Raw genomic sequence first — 18,292 nt, forward strand, 5'->3', positions numbered from 1 at the left:
TTAGTTGAAGACAAAATAATAGCACTGGAACATGTTGAGACAAAGAAACAGTTGGGAGATTTGTTTACAAACCTCTTGGATTTACAGAGATTTAAGTATCTTCGTACTTCTTTAGGGATTTGTGCTTTGGACTGATTTTTTGTGCATTTTGGTTTGCATTTTTATTTTATTTTATTTCATTTCATATTTTTAGGTTTTCTTTTATTCTGAAATTTTCTCTTTGGTTTTAGTTTCAGATTTGTTGAGAGTACTTTTTTCTTAAAATTTTTTTTGATGCACTCCTCGATTCAATAATATATTTTTGACATATAAATATGATTTTTTTTTCTTAATTATGAGTTATTATAGTCAATTTTAGGAAAAATTCTTGTTCTGTTATGGAGAATAAGTCGAAATGTGCAAATTTAAATACTAAGTCGGTTTGACTACTGTGTTGTATCATTGTTTACATAGGAAACTTTATTTAAGAAGAATGTTTCATGTTATCTATGATCAACTTACATATGCATATTGTTATGATCAATCAAGATTAATTTAATTTTGAGTTATGCATTAGAATTGATTATAATATGCTTTTGATGATTTGATTGATCTGTGTATGACTTATTTCATTTGATTGTCATATTCTATGTCTTGAATCTATTTTGAATTTCTAGAAGTACATCTCCAAAAAGGCGTTCGAATGCAGATTTCTTTAGTTCGAACATGGTGACTGGAGCGTTCGAACACGCAGACTGGTGCATTTGAACGCACTTGGGGGTTCTTTATATAGTGCGTCTGAACCCAAGGGTTTTCATCTTCCATCTTCCAAAGCCTAGAAACCCTTCATTTTCTCCCTCCCAAATCCTCAAGATCTTCATCTTTTTCATTAACATTTTCACTTCAAACCCTTTTAGAGGGTAGTTCTCCTCCGGATCTAGCGTCTTTCGATCGAAACTTTTAGTTTTTCTTCACTTTTTGCGAGGTATAATCGTCCATCAATTTTCTTATTTTTTATTCAATTGTCTCTTGATCTTGATTGATTTCGTGTGTTTTCGAGTTTTGATCACGTTAAAGTTCATATTTTGATGTTTCTTGTGCGATTGAACGTGATAACTTAGCGTTTTCAAGTGGAAGATGGATTTCACTTAGGGTCTTCACGGTTTCTAGAATTTTTTGGATTTCTTGTTATTTTTTTGTATGCTTTGGGCATGTGTTGAATCTTGTGACTTATTTCCTTCTCTAGAATGCCTAAAAAAGCTGCAGTTTCTAAAAAAACCAAGGCCGTCTTCGTCACAATCTTCGGCTCCCAAGTTTTCTACATCTACGGCTGCAGGGCGATATAAACATAATTTTGGCACTCGACCTATTATCTGTGAATGGCTAGTGGTCATTTCTGATTTTTCCACCTTGGGGATCGAACAAATATTTACTGAGTAATGATGGTTGTCCGTGTGTCAGATGAACGGGACAGCATATGTGGAGGTTGTCAAGGAATTTTTTAGCAATGCCACTGTTTTGGAACGTTGTATACGTTCTACAGTCTGTGGGGTTTCGATATATTTGGACTCCGATGTCATTCGTGCTGAACTCCAACTTTCTGATGGCGAGTTCTAGTATCCATCTTCTGACCCACTTCCTGATGTTAAAGACTATGCTAGTACTGTGTTAATCAAAGAGGAACGTTGGAAAGGAAACATGATGCCTCATGCGAAACTAACGTCAGTGGCTCGCATGCTTCACCTATTTTGTTTTTACAACGTCACCCCCAAGACTTGACATTCAAGTATTAGTCCGGATCATGCCTTCCTCCTTCATGCGATGATGTCCGGGATTTCTATTGACTTGGCTGCTGTAATATACGATTCCATTTTGACAGCTGCACAGAAAGAAGCGCCTCGTGAAGGGTTGCCATTTGGTATTTTGATTACCAATTTGTGCACTCAGAGTGGGGTGCGAGTGGATGCCTCAGAAGCTTCGCTTACTGCTAAAAAATCGTTGGATTGGATAACACTGAAGCGGAGTCAAACTCATGATTAGTCGTCTCCTCTCAAGCTATCCTCCTCTTCTGCCGCTGGACGTCCATTACACCTCGAAAGTTCTGATGACAGTTCTGACGATGACTCATCTCATCCTGAGGGGGAGTTACCACAGTTCTCTGACCATTTTGATCAGCTTAGCACTCAGGTGCAAGACTTACATTCGGCTGTGAATGATTTACGAGCTGATCAAGCTCGTCAGGGGACCGTGCTTGACTTCGTGTTGTTGATTCTTCATCGTCAGTTTCCTCCTAGTTCTTAGTCTTTGGAATTTTTGTCAAAAAGGGGGAGAGTTTAGATGTTCGGAGTGAGTTTAGAGTTTAGGAGTTTATTGGTGTAGAGGGAGTATTGGTGTATGGGGAGTTTACTAGTTTAAGTTTACTGGCTAATAACTTTGCTTGAAGAACTTGTGAACTTGTGTTTACTTGAAGATCCTGTGAACTTGTGTTTGAATTATTTTTTCACTTCTAGTTATTTTCACTTGATCTTGGATCAATATATTTTTATTTACAGGGATTGATGTGCTAAATATTCTAGACTTGTTGAATGCTCATTTTGAATTATTTGTAATATCTTGTAATCTAGATGTTTTGTCACAAATTGCCAAATGGGGTGATTCTTAGGTTTTTCATTATTGGCAATTGTGTACAAAATATTTTAAGTGTATTTATACATGTATATGAGCTTTTATACAAGTTTAGAAAATCTCTGGTTTGAAGAATTGCAAGATTATTGAAGAAAAGTTTATGAGTTCACATCGCGTTCAAACTGCATTCGAACGTGAGCTTACGCGTTCACATAGACCGAGAGCTGCATTCACAAGCGCGTTCGAACATGAGTACATGCGTTCACACAGACCGAGACCTGTGTTCACAAGCGCGTTCGAACGTGGGTACATGCGTTCACACAGACCGAGAGTTACGTTCACAAGCGCGTTCGAACGTGGGCTCACGCGTTCACACAGACCGAGAGCTGCGTTCACAAGCGCGTTCACACAAACTAAGAGCTACGTTCACAAGCACGTTCGAACGCGCACTCACGCGTTCACACAGACCGAGAGCTGCGTTCACACAAACCGTTCGAACGTGGGCTCACGCGTTCACACAAACCGAGAGTTACGTTCACAAGCGCGTTCGAACGCCAATACATACGTTCACACAGACCGAGAGCAGTGTTCACAAACGCGTTCGAACGCAACCTAAGAAATTCAAGCTATTGCGTTCGAATGCACTTAGGCCCATTCGAACACACCTGAGATCAAGTCAGGCCGTTCAAACGCACCAACGAAGTTTGTAATTATTGGACTTTTGTGAGTTCGGATAAGACTTAGATTTGGCTCTATCTTGGAGATCATATATAAGTACCAGTGAATCGTGGGTTCTAGCAAGCAAGACTGAGAGGAACAAAGTCGTTTGGATCGGCGGGTTGTTTTGTGAGTCAATCTTATAACTGTTATTATCCTAGTGATTGGTTTTGATCCGAGTTTTGATTCGTGATTTTTTTTCAATTTGGGTTTTTCCACGTTAAAATCTTGGTGTTCATCTCTGCTTTCGTTTTTAATATTTCTTCGGACTTTTACTTAAGCAAACGAGTGATATCATTGCCTAGTATTTAGATACATACTTATGTTTAGGGGTTTTTCAATTGCTATATCAATTCTATCTGAATAATAAATATAAGAATTCTTAGGTGAACCTACCTAAACCTATAGCGACAATTTGTAGATTATTTAATTAATTAGTGTCATATAAATTTTGTGCTTATGCTTTTATTACTTTTATTATCGAGGTAGATTTAGCACCATGTGAAAATAATCCCTATGGCTCAGTTGGGGCTAATTAACCAAGAAGCGGTGTCAGATAAGTGAATCCTCTATAGTCTAAGAGTAGTGTAGTACTAAAGTGATATTTTACTTTATAGTTTCATCGCATTCATGTTATGCATGTGCATATATTTATTTACTAGTTAGCGTAATTATATATATATATATATTAAATTTTCATAATTTTGCATTGAGGCCATAAGTCAAAGAGGATTATCAAGCACTACGTGCACCGATTTGAGCAAGTATAACACTGCTGAACACGGAGACTAGGCACCAAATAATCTTAAACTATAACTGAGAGGTAAGGGTCGTAGACCTAATAGTACCTATTATGCATGGGCCAAGCGTCCTTAAGCCGAGGGCTTGTGTGGGTAGTATTAATGTGCGATGTTGACCCCTATGATAGTGATGTGCTTATGACCAAGGTCTTTGGTCTACGGTGATGAACTATCATTCATGTTGTTCACTAGGTTAGGGGTAGGCGAAACTATCCTTAGTTGTCTTCTCTCCTGAATGGGTGTTGTTTGATGTGGTTTATTATTGTGGCTCTATATGAGCTTAAGATAGAGGATTTGATGGTTTGAGTGATGCATATCACGCATTTTATTATTAATACATATTTTTGTGTTTGATATATTTATGGTATATTGCATCCTCATTTACACTACTTTTAGATTGTAGAAGTATATTGCTAAATTTTATGTTCATCACCTTTTGGTAGAATAATTTTTAGATTAGTAGATGATCCTAAGTTGTAGAGAAGCTAGCGTGGATTACTTTCAATTTATTTATTTATTTTATCATTGTAAAATAAGTTATATGGATTGTGGCATGTGGTATTTTGGACTTCTTTTTGCTTGAGTTATTTATAAAAATATTAATTTTTTATCTTATATATTGTGTGAAAATATTAGGCTATGTGGAAACTACATAGGTTTCACCCACTCCTTTTCTAATTTGAAAGAAACTATCACTTACATTCTTTAATTACATTTAAGTGGAGCATAAAGAAATTTTACAACTATTCTCCCACTCCTTTTCTAATTACATTCTTTAACTATCTTTTTGACTCCTTTAACCTATTCTCCACCTTTTTCCTGTGCATTCTATTAGCAACCAATTCCAGCATAAAATGAGCTGAGATGTAACACTGCATATTTTGTTCATGATAGGACATCAAACAAGCTTCCAGCATAAATTGTACCATTTGTACTTCCATTTGGATCCAAAAGTTACCACCATATTAATCAACACCTTCATGGCCTACAGATGCAATGGAATCTTGTAGTAATTGTCACATGATGAAGGAGAACAAAAAGCACTTGCAAGGTATAAAATTGGAAGCTAATCAAATGGAAAAAAAAAACAGTAAAAGTAGCTCAATATATGTACATAGGATCCTGAGATTGGTACTTTTACTGTATGCCTTGGAATAAATAAAGTTGCCCTAGTACAAGGTCACATGTGTTTAACAAGCTATTTGTAAATATTTGTCTTTTGTTGTTTTTGGTCCTATAGTCAAGTATTATATGCCAGATCTAGAGATCCTCCTTTGGAAAACCTTTGATCATTCACATATATTGAATAGGGTTGGAATAGAAATAGTAATTCCTATTTGTTATTATTAAAATAATAAATTTATTTCACAAATAATTATTTTTATGTTCACTTCGTATTCTGAAATAAAGGTGTAATCTTTGATATAATATAAAGTGAAGAAAAAGATGAAAGAAAATATTATTTTACTTTTTTAATGAAATTATGATAATACTCTTTAATTTGATATAAAATAAATTGATGCGATAGATATCAATGGTGAATTGGTAATCGAATTAGTGTGTGATATAAGATATAATTTTAACGAATAGTATTTGTATTCTTCGGTTGTACTATTATAATGTTTACATGTTATTCTGAAATAAGAAAAAATTATTTCTGAAGTGAACGAGAACTTGGAAAATATTAGCTCCCGTTCACTTTAGAAATAACTTTTTTAATTAAAAAAATATAACTCTTTATTTTAAAATAGCAGTTAAAATATTATAATAGTATTATTTTACAATACAAATACTATTCATTAAAATTATAAGTCATTCTAACCCAATTACAAAGCTACTCTTGATACATATCTTCTTCAATCTAATTTATGTCAAATAAAAAATATTTATCGTAAGTCCATTAAATATAAATTAAAGATATTTTTCTCATCTTTTCGTTCACTTTATATCAAATATGTAATTATTATATTCTTATTCTAGAATACAAGTGAACATATTTTTTTAGTTACCATTAGAATAAATATCTTATTTTAATAATAGCAAATAGGAATACATTATTAATTTCTAAAGTGAACTTAGGTTTTTCTTCAGTTTTGATCAATTTCTTGTTTAATAATTTTGTAGATCTTCTGCAAAGGGATACCCTAAGGATCTGTCATAATATGCCCTATAAAAGGACATAAAATATCCTACTTTACCCTAACTATCATAATACTATTGTATGGTATTCTCCATAGTTTTTAATGGATTAATAATACTTAGCCCTTCTACATTATCACCAATTTTTACATACACTTCTTAAATTATTTTTATCCCTTGACCTAAGAAAATTATTAATTTAGAGAGTCCATATAGTTACATTTATTTTTCTTAGTTTAGGGGTTTATATGGATAGTTTTTTCTTTTCAGTTTATAAGATCTAAGTTGGTAAATAAAAAAAGAGAAAATAGTGATAGTTTAGGAAGACTAACTATAATTATTCTTTTTTTTATATTAAGAATTAGATTGAAGATCTGTTGGATGTGTTTGATATTTTTAAACATAGGTTTAATGGATTTAGGTAAAAGTCATTTTATCTCTTTTACTTGCTTATGAAAGAGATCAATGAATGTGTTTAGTCTAATTAACTAATGTTAATCTCATCTTCTAACTTCGCAATGCTTATAAAATTACTAAGTGCTCCTAATTTAACTTTGTTTAGGACCAAATAAATATAAATCTAACTTAACATACACTCATCATGTTATAAATAAATTTTTAATAGTCATTTGAAGAAATCAAGATGAGTTAAATTTGTCAAAGTAAACATAATATTTTATTTTTAGTAGTACTTTCCCATTAATTAGAATATATATGTTATACTACAGTTGACCTTGAATTAATGTGATCTAGTGAATATTTTCAATAAAAATAAAATGCTCCATCTACTATATTTTCACATGTTCTTTAGAAGGAGTAACCCACAAGTTCACAACCATTTCTCCAACAATTTTGGAGAAGCATAGCTATGGAAATAACCAAATATAAGCACCATTTTTCACATAAAATCTCCTAAATTTTTTTCACTACTGACCTAAGAAATTTTTTAGTTCAGGTAGGTGAAATAGTTACTTCTTTCTTCTTAGTTGAATGGTATATATGAATATTTTTCTTAGTTAGTTAAGAGTTTTATGTGGATTAAAAAAAGTGTAAAGTGTAATTGCTTGACATTGCTTAGAAAATTACTAAATGCTCCTAATTTAAACTTATTTTAGGACCAAATAAATAGAAATCTAACTTAACATACACTCAACATGTTATAATTAAGGACTTGAATAGTCATTTGAAGAAATCAAGATTGATTTAAGTTTGCCAAAGTAAACATAATATTTTATTTTTAGTAGTACTTTCCCATTAATAAGAATATATATGTTATACTACAGTTGACCTTGAATTAATGTGATCTACTGAATATTTTCAATAAAAATAAAGGGCTCCATTTCCCTATATTTTCACATGTGCTTTAGAAGTAGTAACTCATAAGTTGACAACCATTTTTTGAACAATTTTGGAGAAGCATAGCTTAGGAAATTGGCAAATATCAGGAAAAAAAATATATATAATTAATTTTAGATATCTTGAGGATGAAATTTTGAATAAATTATTATTTAGCGTTCTGTCTACAAATGCTAGAATCTATATAAAAAGTAAGCAATAGTTCAAAAGGACTAGATATAATTGACTTAATAAAATAGATAATTATTGTTAACTACACTTATCTTCTACGTTACAATATGCTGCCATTGTACTTGAAAGGTTCCAAATCTTATTTGTTTCTGTGTACCTTAGACCTATCAATTCTTCAATTGGCTTCTTGTGCATGGTTCTTAAATTTTCTTTTTCTTTTTCTTTTTTAAACCAAAGAGACATTTTCTCTGATTAAATAGAAACCTAGAAATTGCTGAAATGAGATTTTTTTTTTTTTAAATTGTCATTATATATATTTACATATTACTTATCTAACTGATTAATTTAGTCACAAATTTAAGGGCGGTTTTATTCAATCTCTCCCAAAAATAGCCGATGTGTGAAGATATAGGAAATCAACTATTAGTATTGACTGAGTGCTGGAGATTCGGTTCGAAATTTAAATTAATTTAAATTTGGTCGAGGAATTTTAGCTTAAGTTGAGAAAACATTTTATGTCAATTTAAATTAAAGTTTGATTATAATCTCATCCATTATTAGAAAGAATAACTCGAATATATTTAGGATTGTAGTAAGATTTTCTTGCAATAAAATTTTACTTCAATTATGATAGATCTTTTCTCCTACTTAAACTAAAATCCCTCAATTAAAGTTATGTAATCTAAATTTTGAGTGGAATTTCAACTATTTAATCAAAACCCATCTCTTTCATATCAATCAATATTAATAATTGGTTTTACTATACATCGACATGATCAACAATTTTTAAGGAATATCGGTTACTTTTGTTTTGATTTATGGATCATGTAAATGAGAGGGAAAAAGGAAGCAATTATACTCTTAAAAACTCTAAGATATTCGTATAATAGTTTTCTTAAAAAGAATTGTGATTCTATGGACCACTTTTGGATTCAAAACCTATCTTTTAACTTTAGTAGTGGTCACAAGATGATGAACAAAGAAGCACTTGCAAGGTACAAATATGGCATTTTATTGCAAGAGGAACAAACAACTTACTTCAATACTACTGAGTACTGTGGCTGTGCTGGAAAAGGGACCTTCATAGAAATGTCATGATCATTGTCTTATTTACTTGAATTTAATTGCATGAAGCTTTAGTAAAAGAATTAATTGGTAAATGTTGAGTTCTATTGTATAAATCGCCAGGAATTTTCACCATTAAATCACCCATTATGACCTCTATCATGCTATTAGTTTGGGCCTATAAGTTATCCATTTGAAAAGATCATTAGAGTCTTAGATTTATTCACTGAATTTAATTAGAATCCACAGCTCCTGCCATATAATTATCATTAATCACTATTTAGAGGCCTTTTAATTATGATCAGCACTCAACCTGGATTAACAAATCATTTTCCACCTATAGTTAGATCTCAAGAAGCCTTCTCATTCTCTACCTATATAGTATAATTAGTACCTCACTAGTTAAGTTGTTTCCTCTCTCTCTCTCTCTCTCTTCCACATTTGTCCTTCACCAGTAATCTCCAAAGTCTTCTTCATTTGTAAATAATTATCACACAAGTTGTGCTTTTCTGATCAGTTGTCCTTCTAAGCAACGGAAGCTGCCTTGAATTGATTTGTCCACAAGAATCTCTCTCTCTCTCTCTCTCTCTCTCATCTACTTGGCAAATTATAGCATATGGGAAAGGAGTAAACCCAGAGGAGACCCCACTAGAATTAAAACTGGATCAAGATCATGACCAGTAGTTCACAAAGGAAGGCGAAAAGAAAAAGAAAACAAACATGAGAATTAAGGAGCTGACATTAATTCTGATCTCCCTCCCTTTGAACCATATATACCAATATGAAAGAATTTTATGTTCAATTTATAATGAGAGTTAGAAACCCCTTTTCTATCCAATATATATACTAAGAAGTAGGAGAATCAACACTAACATTTTAATCAGAAAAAAAAAACTATGAATTCTCTCCAGAAACCCTCTCTCTCTCTCTCTCTCTCTCTCTCTCTCTCTCTCTTATATATATATTAAAATAATTTTCCATGGAGAGAAGATGAAAAAGTTGCATTTGATCATATTCATATACCACCATGCACGCACGTAGAGAATATAAAACAACTCATAACTTCCAAAAATATAATCTAGCTTACAAACATCAGCTCTAACCAAGTCGAATTCTCTTTCTCTTCGGAGGAGGAGGAAGGGCATGGAAAACTGATCTAAGATCGCGGGGGACTCGACGGAAACGCCGGGAAGGCGTTGGGAACTTCCTCTTCGCCGGCCGAGGTTTTCTCGGGGCCGGCGGGCACTCGACGATCGGCTTGAGTTTGTTCTCGTCGGACTTAGGCGTCGCGCATTCGTCGTCGATCTCGGTGGCAACCGGGTGATCTTCGACGCGCAGGGCTACGATCCCCGCCGTCCTTATCGGCGCCAACGACGGCAATTCGTCGACCAAGAGGCCGATCTCGGAGCCCATGACAGGATTATTTAGAACAGGAGATAGAGAGATAGAGAATAATGTGGCGGTAATTAACGTAGTTAAGTAGTCATAGTAAAGAGCGAGCGAGAGAGAGAGAGAGAGAGAGAGAGGAGGGAAAGATGAACAAATGATTGAGTGAGGAATGAGAGAAGTAGTAGTAGGAGGAGGAGAGGAGGGTTCAGAAACTACAAACAAAGAGGAAAAAGGTAAGAAGCCTAACGAAAGATTAAGTGATTTTTACAAATTACACCCTATATTTTACTATTTTATAATTCACACATTGTCTTCTAAGATTTTATAATTCAACCCCTCATTTTCTCTTATAATTCTCATTTAACACCTGAGTTAAATTATACGGTGCTAGAAATTAATCCGTTATAATATATAAATTATTTTTTGTCCTATTTTTCACTTAAAAAAAAAAGAGGAAGTAGGTGGGAAAGATAGCAGAGAAATAACCGCTGCTGTTCTTTGTTGTGGTGAAGAGTAGGACGAGCGGGGGGGGATTGTTCATATTTGCAATCTGGTCCCCAATGTTTTCGGAAACGGTAAATTTATTTATATATGCACGTTAAAAAGTGAAGACGAAGAACTACTACCTAGTAGACAAGGGGGGTAAATGTAAATTATTAGAGATTTTGGGTTGTCATTGGATGATGGAATAATAAATGCCAATTAATTTGCCAACCTATTCATTCGGCGGCATTAAAAAATTCCATCCGAGATATTAAATGAATATGGCCGGAAAGATGGATCCGAATATTGGACATATTTTTGGCCAACAAATAAACCCTAAATTGCCACGAAATTACAAACCTATGGTTCCTGTGTTTTTTCCTTAAAAAATTAAAAAGTTCTATGAACCGAATATCAGTCGTAACCAAGAGTAACACATAACAAATTTATTGGCGGCTATTGTTACACATGTCCGTAAACATGTCCGTAGAATAGATCCAAATAGAAAGGTAAATGGTTAATCACTTAAAACATTCGTGTTGGACAATTGGTAGGATAATCCAACAAGTAGAATTGACAAAGTCATTCACCATTTTTTACTAGGGTGAGTGAGAATCTCTAACAAGATAGATATGCACCTCTCCTACCAAGTCTGCTAGTCTCTTGAGTCTTTTGAGTAGGTCAAACACTTCACTGTAAATTTGACTAGCTGATCCCTTACTAAGCATCTCCACACAAGCATTCGAATGTGGAGAATGACTGCCTTGCACCACGAGAGATCTATCTAGGCTTTCTCGAACTAGGTTGAGACTTAATCTTCTAGTAGACCAAGTGAATGTTGGGCCTACAAAACCAAGGTCCATAAGGCCTGCCAGTGAACATTCTCATCAAAGACTCAGTGGTTTTAGAGACAAGATCACCCTCCTTCTCAATGGATGTCGCAATGGCGGGCGTTGAAGTCGCCTATATAATAGAGAGGATAGGTAGAGTTTAAGTAGAAGGAGATACAGGACTAGAGGAGGGAGTTGTGAACATGGTGAGGGTCACCATAGACCCTGGTGATGACCCAGTCATGGTTAGGGGAAATACCAGGGATAAGGGAAAAAATGAAGCATTAATGACTAGCTTTCAAAATATTTACTTAGGTGTCTTTATTTCAAATGAGTTAAAGTATATCAGTCAGGCCCCAGAGAGCTACCAACATGATGATTCTTAAGATGGAGAGAGGAGATTATTGAGAGAACCTTATTGATCACGCCTTTATTTTTCGAGAGAAAAGTAACATTAGCATGAGTTCTATGTAGGATGCTTCTAAGATTATAAATTGTCATCAGGCCTCTACACCCTAACAATCTCATGCCATTGTATCCTCATGACTAGGACCTCTAGATCGCCTTCTCGGTAAGCCTCCATATTTTTGAGGATTTGTCGTCCTGTTTCGTGCTGCCAAACTCATAGAGGAAAAGCTCGGTGGGACTACTAGAGGTGGTAAGTAAAAATACTTATTTATAACTCCTATAATTCATTAAATAAATGGGTCATGTTCGTGTTTAGAAATTTTAACCCGCTTAATTAATAGCCGAGTAAATCTCTTCTGTGGGAGGCAATGGTTACGGACTAGTAAAATTCACAGCGATGATATAAAATATTTTAAAATATCAAAGTTAACACTAATATTTTTTAAAATATTATAATTGCAGCTAAAATTTTTGTACTCTTTTTAAAATATCATTCAGTTGGTCAAAATTTTCTAATCACGATTACACCTTTCTTTAATTATTTTAAAACTATCTATTACTTTATTTAATATCATAGTATAAGACAAATATCTTTTTTTATGCAAGACAAAAATAGTTAGTAAATATTTTAGGCTCTAAACAATAAGAAAGAAGGACATTTTAATCATTAAAAAAAATTTATTATCTTTAATCCATAAGGTATATAAATATTATATGCAAATTTCCCTTATTATTATTATATACACAATGAATTCCATGTGGTAACGCACTATATGCGTGTTGTGCCGTGCAAGGCAGGTTAATTAATTGGTCGGATGGTAATTAATGATGATATCCACGGCTACGATGTCAGAGAATCTCTTAGTAGATTAAGATGAGGTTCATATGGATTGAGAATTAGGGTTATTGGCAGTGGAATCTGTGCCATCAATTAGCCACAATAAAATTTTATGGTTTAATTTCCATTCTCACCCCCAAATTTGGGCCGTTACATTTTAAAAACCTTATTTTTGGCATTAATACTCCTTGGAGTTAAGGAACAGTTAACATTTAAATAATTTCGATATAAAAAGATAAAATTATTCTTATTCTATCTTTTATAAAATGTCTTAATTAAGAGTATATTTTTTTGTTTATATTATTGAGACATCTCGAAAAGAAATTGGATTGGTATCTATATAAATAGCGTACATTTTGAAGACTATAGTAGAATGGAATAGAGGGTTTAGCACAGAGACCCTTTTATCTCCGCTTCTCCCATGTCATTATCAGCGGTGAGACTTTCCTCTCTCTACGCTAGCCCTAGGCTAGGGTTGGCGTAGAAACTCTTTCCCTCTCGCTTATCTTCTCCTTCATCGTCGGCAGCGAGGCTTTCCTCTCCCCTCCCCTAGCCACAAGCTAGGGGAAGGGAGCACTTTCCCTCTTCTTTTCCTCTCTTCTTTCTTTTCCCCCTTAAAATTTCGAAGTTCCTCCTCTCGACATCGTCGAATGTCGACCGTCATTGTCTTTTCCCTCCCCCCCTATCGAAGCCGTCGTCCACCGTCTGCCTAGCAACTCCACTATTGCTGATGCCTCCACCGTCCATCTCACCGATGTCTTCTCCTCGACTTTTCGCTACGTCGTCGTCTATGCCGAGAGCCGGGGTCATGGATCTCGCCTTGTTCCGCACCTCAACCCTATGCACCACAAGCATTGCTAGCTACGGTGGACCTCGTCTGCCCTGCTTCTACACCTCCACCGTTCGCGCCAGCTGCTTTCGATCTTGCCTTCCATAGTCTCGGCCCTTAGCAACAGTCGCCCTTGCCTGACCGTCTCTGCCTCACCTCACTTTATGCTCTACTGCCATCGTCCTGGTCTATAGATTTCATCTATGATTTAGGAAATTAGTTTCTCAATTTTCTGGATGTATTTGGTTGAGCTATCACTCTCACCGCCGCTCTAGTTTTCTTTCTTTTGCCATTTTGTTCTTGGTGTTGTTCTTGGCTTCACAGGTTGCTCAAATGGAGTCTTACGGTTATTGGGGGGTGTAAACAAGCCGAGCCTGAGCGAGTCGGCTCTAGCTCAAGCTCGACTCAAAATTAATTTTGAGCCCCCAAAGATGATTAGGCTCGGCTCCGCTCAACTCGAGCTAAGCCATATCGAGTTGGGGCCAAGCTCGAGCTAAGCCCGAGCTTGATTAGAGGAGGAAAGGGAGGAGGAGGATGAAGAAGAGGAGGAGGACGATGGAGAGGGGAAGGCGGAGGCTTGCCGAGGCCAGATGTGGATGAGGAGGAGGCAAGGCCGACGGAGAGGAGAAGGCGGTTGCGGCTTGTCGATGAAGAACGAGGCCAGATGAGATGAAGGAGGAGGAGGCCGACGTTGTGGCTGACGACAATGGAGGAGGAGGTCGACGTAGAGGTCAAGGTTGACATCGATGGAGGAGGCCGCCGTCAAAACAGGCCGAAGTACTTGATCGGAGGAGGAGGAGGAGGAGGAGGAGGAGGAGGAGGAGGAAGAGGAAGAGGAAAGGATGAGAGGATTATGTGGGTTTGTTGGGATATTTTTTAGATTTAGGATTAGGGTTAGTATAATCAAAGATCTGACGGTAGCCATTGGATAAAGATCTAATGGTTAATTTCAAAGATAGATGGGCTGGTAGCCATTGGATAAAGATCTAATGGCTAATTTCAAAGATCTAATGGTAGCTATTGGATAAAGATCTAATGGCTAATTTCAAAGATCCAATGGTAGCCATTGGATAAAGATCTAATGGTTAATTTATATACAAAAAGTAATTATATAATATTAAATAAATAATATACTTAAGCCGAGCCTGAGCAAGCTAACTCAGGCTCGGCTCGAAAGATTTTGAGCCTTCTAATTCGGCTCGAGCTCGGCTCAGCTCTAGCCGGGCTGAGCCGAGCTCAAGCTTCAATCGAGCCAATCCCGAGCTGCTCGTTTATTTTGACAACCCTAAAGGTGATTTCATTATGATCGTTGGATTCCATCTCTAGTAAGCCGGGATTCATATATGAGCATGCTCCTTTGTTGAGTGCTTAGACTTTTAAGACTCATGTTGTTATATTTGTAGTACTGCCGTAGTTGACCAAGCAAGAGGCTTGGTTCTAGAGCATTGCTCTATCTCATCTTTTCTTATTGTGCTTGAGTGCTTGTTTTTTATACTTGATACTTCGCTTTTATTGTTGTTCGGTCTTTAATACAACCAAGTGAGAGGCTTGTTCTTAGGGTTCTTACCCAATTTTTCTTTTCTTCCATGGTATCAAGTTGTAATTGTTTGATTGAAACTAATGAAATGAATCAATCTATGTACTTTCTTTCAAAAAAATAGTAGAATGGAATAGCGTATCGATCAAAAACTCACTTTTTAAACTAAAAGTTCAAAATAAATTAGGCGAAATCAATTTTATTTACACCTTGTGTTGGAATAAAATTCACAATAATTATCCATAGGTTTTATTTATGACACTTAACCTTCTTATTGTTGTGATCTCTTAATTAATATATTCATTAAATTTCTAATTACATTATTTAATTGGGGCGCCATAAGTTATATTTTTGTAATAAAATGCTTAATGACTAAGATCCATGATTGTATAATCATAAGGAATATAAAATAAGATGAAACAGAAGAACCCATAAGTTCTTTTACCCCTACCACTTTTTGTGATTTTAGAATACAATCTTTTATTAAATAATAACACCTAAACATCAAAATTTAGAAATACTAATTATCAAAATTATATCTTACACCACATATTAACCTAATCATTAATTTACTCTTAATACCTATCCGATCAATCTATTTTATATCAAATCAAAAAATATTTGTCGTAATTCCATAAAAGATAAACGGTCTTTTTTTTCATATTTTCCTTCACTTTATAACACATCAAAGATAATTAGTATATCCTTATTCCATAATACAAGTGAATATAAAAATAGTTATTCCTAGAATAAGCGTCTCATTTTAAAAATAACAAATAGAAATACCTCATCTAAAATTGCCATAATTCAGAGCAGGCCATGGGCTTAGAAACCTAGTTGGGCTTATTCTAGCATTTATGGGCTTTATTCTCAAAAGGAATAATTCCTTTTTTTTTCAGCCCTCTAAACTATCACTATTTTTCATATTTACCTCATAAATTATTTTTTGGTATACGACCTCTTAAACAATTAAAAATATCTCACCTCATCCCTTTCATTAGGTTTTTGTTAATTATTTTCATCCACAAATTATTATATGATAATCACGTGATAAAAATATGACATATTTAACCCTCGTATACACGTGCAACTCAAGAGAGAATTTTATGTTGACGAGAAAAGAGGGGCAATTTGGTCATTTCTCTAATTCCGTCTACGATGTGTAAAGAGTGAGGTATTTTTTATTATTCAGGGGGTCATTATATACCAAAAAAATAATTTAGGAGGTCACCGTGAAAAATAATGGTATATCACGGAATGAAAATAAAATTATCAGTTCTCAAAATATATCCTAAGTTAACCATTGTTAGCTAAAGAAAAGATATCAATGGAAAATATTCCACTAAATTTTTTTCTTTTACTTTTTAAAATACTTAAATAAACAATGAAAACCTGCTCATAATTTCAGCTATAATGGAATTTAATATTGAATGCTGCCCCCAAAAATAAAAAAAATAAAAAAAATAGTCAACCTATCCTCATTAACTTTTCATACTACTACTTCTCTGTTGCTTGCTCCATTTCCACATTCCCTATTGATCGAATCATATGTGTCATTTTCCTAAGTTTAATATTCATTTTATATAGTTCTAAAATTAAGTGCTCATTTTGTGACATAAATATATAACTTAGCTTTCGTAGAAGCATCAAGTTGTATAACATATGGAGGTCTCATTCATCTTGGTTTTGACGTGTTAATCATGCTTTTAAAAAGTATTCTAGATATATCCATATCGGTTTATTTTATATACAAATTATCAATACAAAAATCTAACAATTCATAATCCAATATCAATCCAATTGCATAATTATATACTATATGATCTAACATAATGCATTAGAAAATAAGATAAAAGAAGTGTATTTACACAAATTTTAGGTTGGATTTAATTATATTTTATTTTTTGATTAGCAAAAATGGATTCTAGTGTGCATCGTGCATGTATAATGTATCGACTATAGAAAATATATACACTTAAATTTTTTTAGAAAAATCTAATCTTACAAATTAAAAAATAAACTATAAGTAAATTATAAAAGCTCTGTAATAATAGATTATAATGTGCACCGGATATATAAATTTTGTGCACTCCGTTATAAAGAAATATGCATCGAAATAAAATATATATATATAAACTCAATTTTATATATTAAATTAATAAGTTAAATACAATTAAATTGCAAAATTCCTCTATTACTCTTTTTTTTTTCATAAACGGTGTACAATTAAAGTGTGTCCATCTAATGCTTCAATCAAAGGAGGGATGAAAGGAGGACAAGCTTAGAGAGACCTTTGGCCAGAATTTAGCGTTCAAAATATGTGGTATGATGCATGAAAGCAGAGAACTTGAAGATCTTTGGGTTTGGGCACCGAAGAAGGATGGTGAAGCAAGGACTAGATTCATCTATAACTACGTGAGGAGGTCAAGGGTGGACAATTGGCCAAGATGGGCGGCTTTATGGAAGCTAGAGATTGCACCAAGAATTCGCCTCTTCATCTAGAAAACCTTTCGGAGTCGTCTCCCCACCCGAGAGTTTCTGCATGGCATCAGATGCGGCCCAAATGAGGCTTGCGGTTTGTGTGGAGTCTTTCAAGAGACTATATCTCATTTGTTATTTGGGTGCAGGTTCGCTAGAGAAGTATGGGCTGAGATAGATACTAAAGGGTGAGTCCTTGATGGTCAAGTTAGATGAGCAATGTATTCTAATGGAGTGGAGTAAAGATGGGAAGAAGAATGAAGAGATCAAAGTTGTGATAGCCTTATGTATGTGGGAAATTTGGAAGGCGTGCAATAGTAGAGTGTTTCGTGACAAAAGGAGCACAGCCATGGAAGTAGCCAAAAGAGCTATCTTACTGGCGAAGGAATATGAATACAAAGATCTTAGCACGAGCAAGTCGGCGAGGACAAGGCAGGTGGCCAAATGGGAGGCACCTCTAGAAGGTTGGCTTAAGGTCAATACATATGGCGCCAACAACAATGATGACTACCAAGGCGGTTGTGGGCTAGTCATACGTGATGAGAGGCCTGAGTTACTTGTGGCGGCGGCGGAGCTAGTAGCTAAGATCTCCCCAGAATTTAGCAAGCTCATGGCAGTCCTGGCGAGACTCTAGGAAGCTCGGGGGAG

The sequence above is a fragment of the Typha latifolia genome, chromosome 13, assembly GCF_019914945.1.
Source record: "Typha latifolia isolate L0001 chromosome 13, TyphaL0001v2, whole genome shotgun sequence".
Taxonomy (NCBI): Eukaryota; Viridiplantae; Streptophyta; class Magnoliopsida; order Poales; family Typhaceae; genus Typha; species Typha latifolia.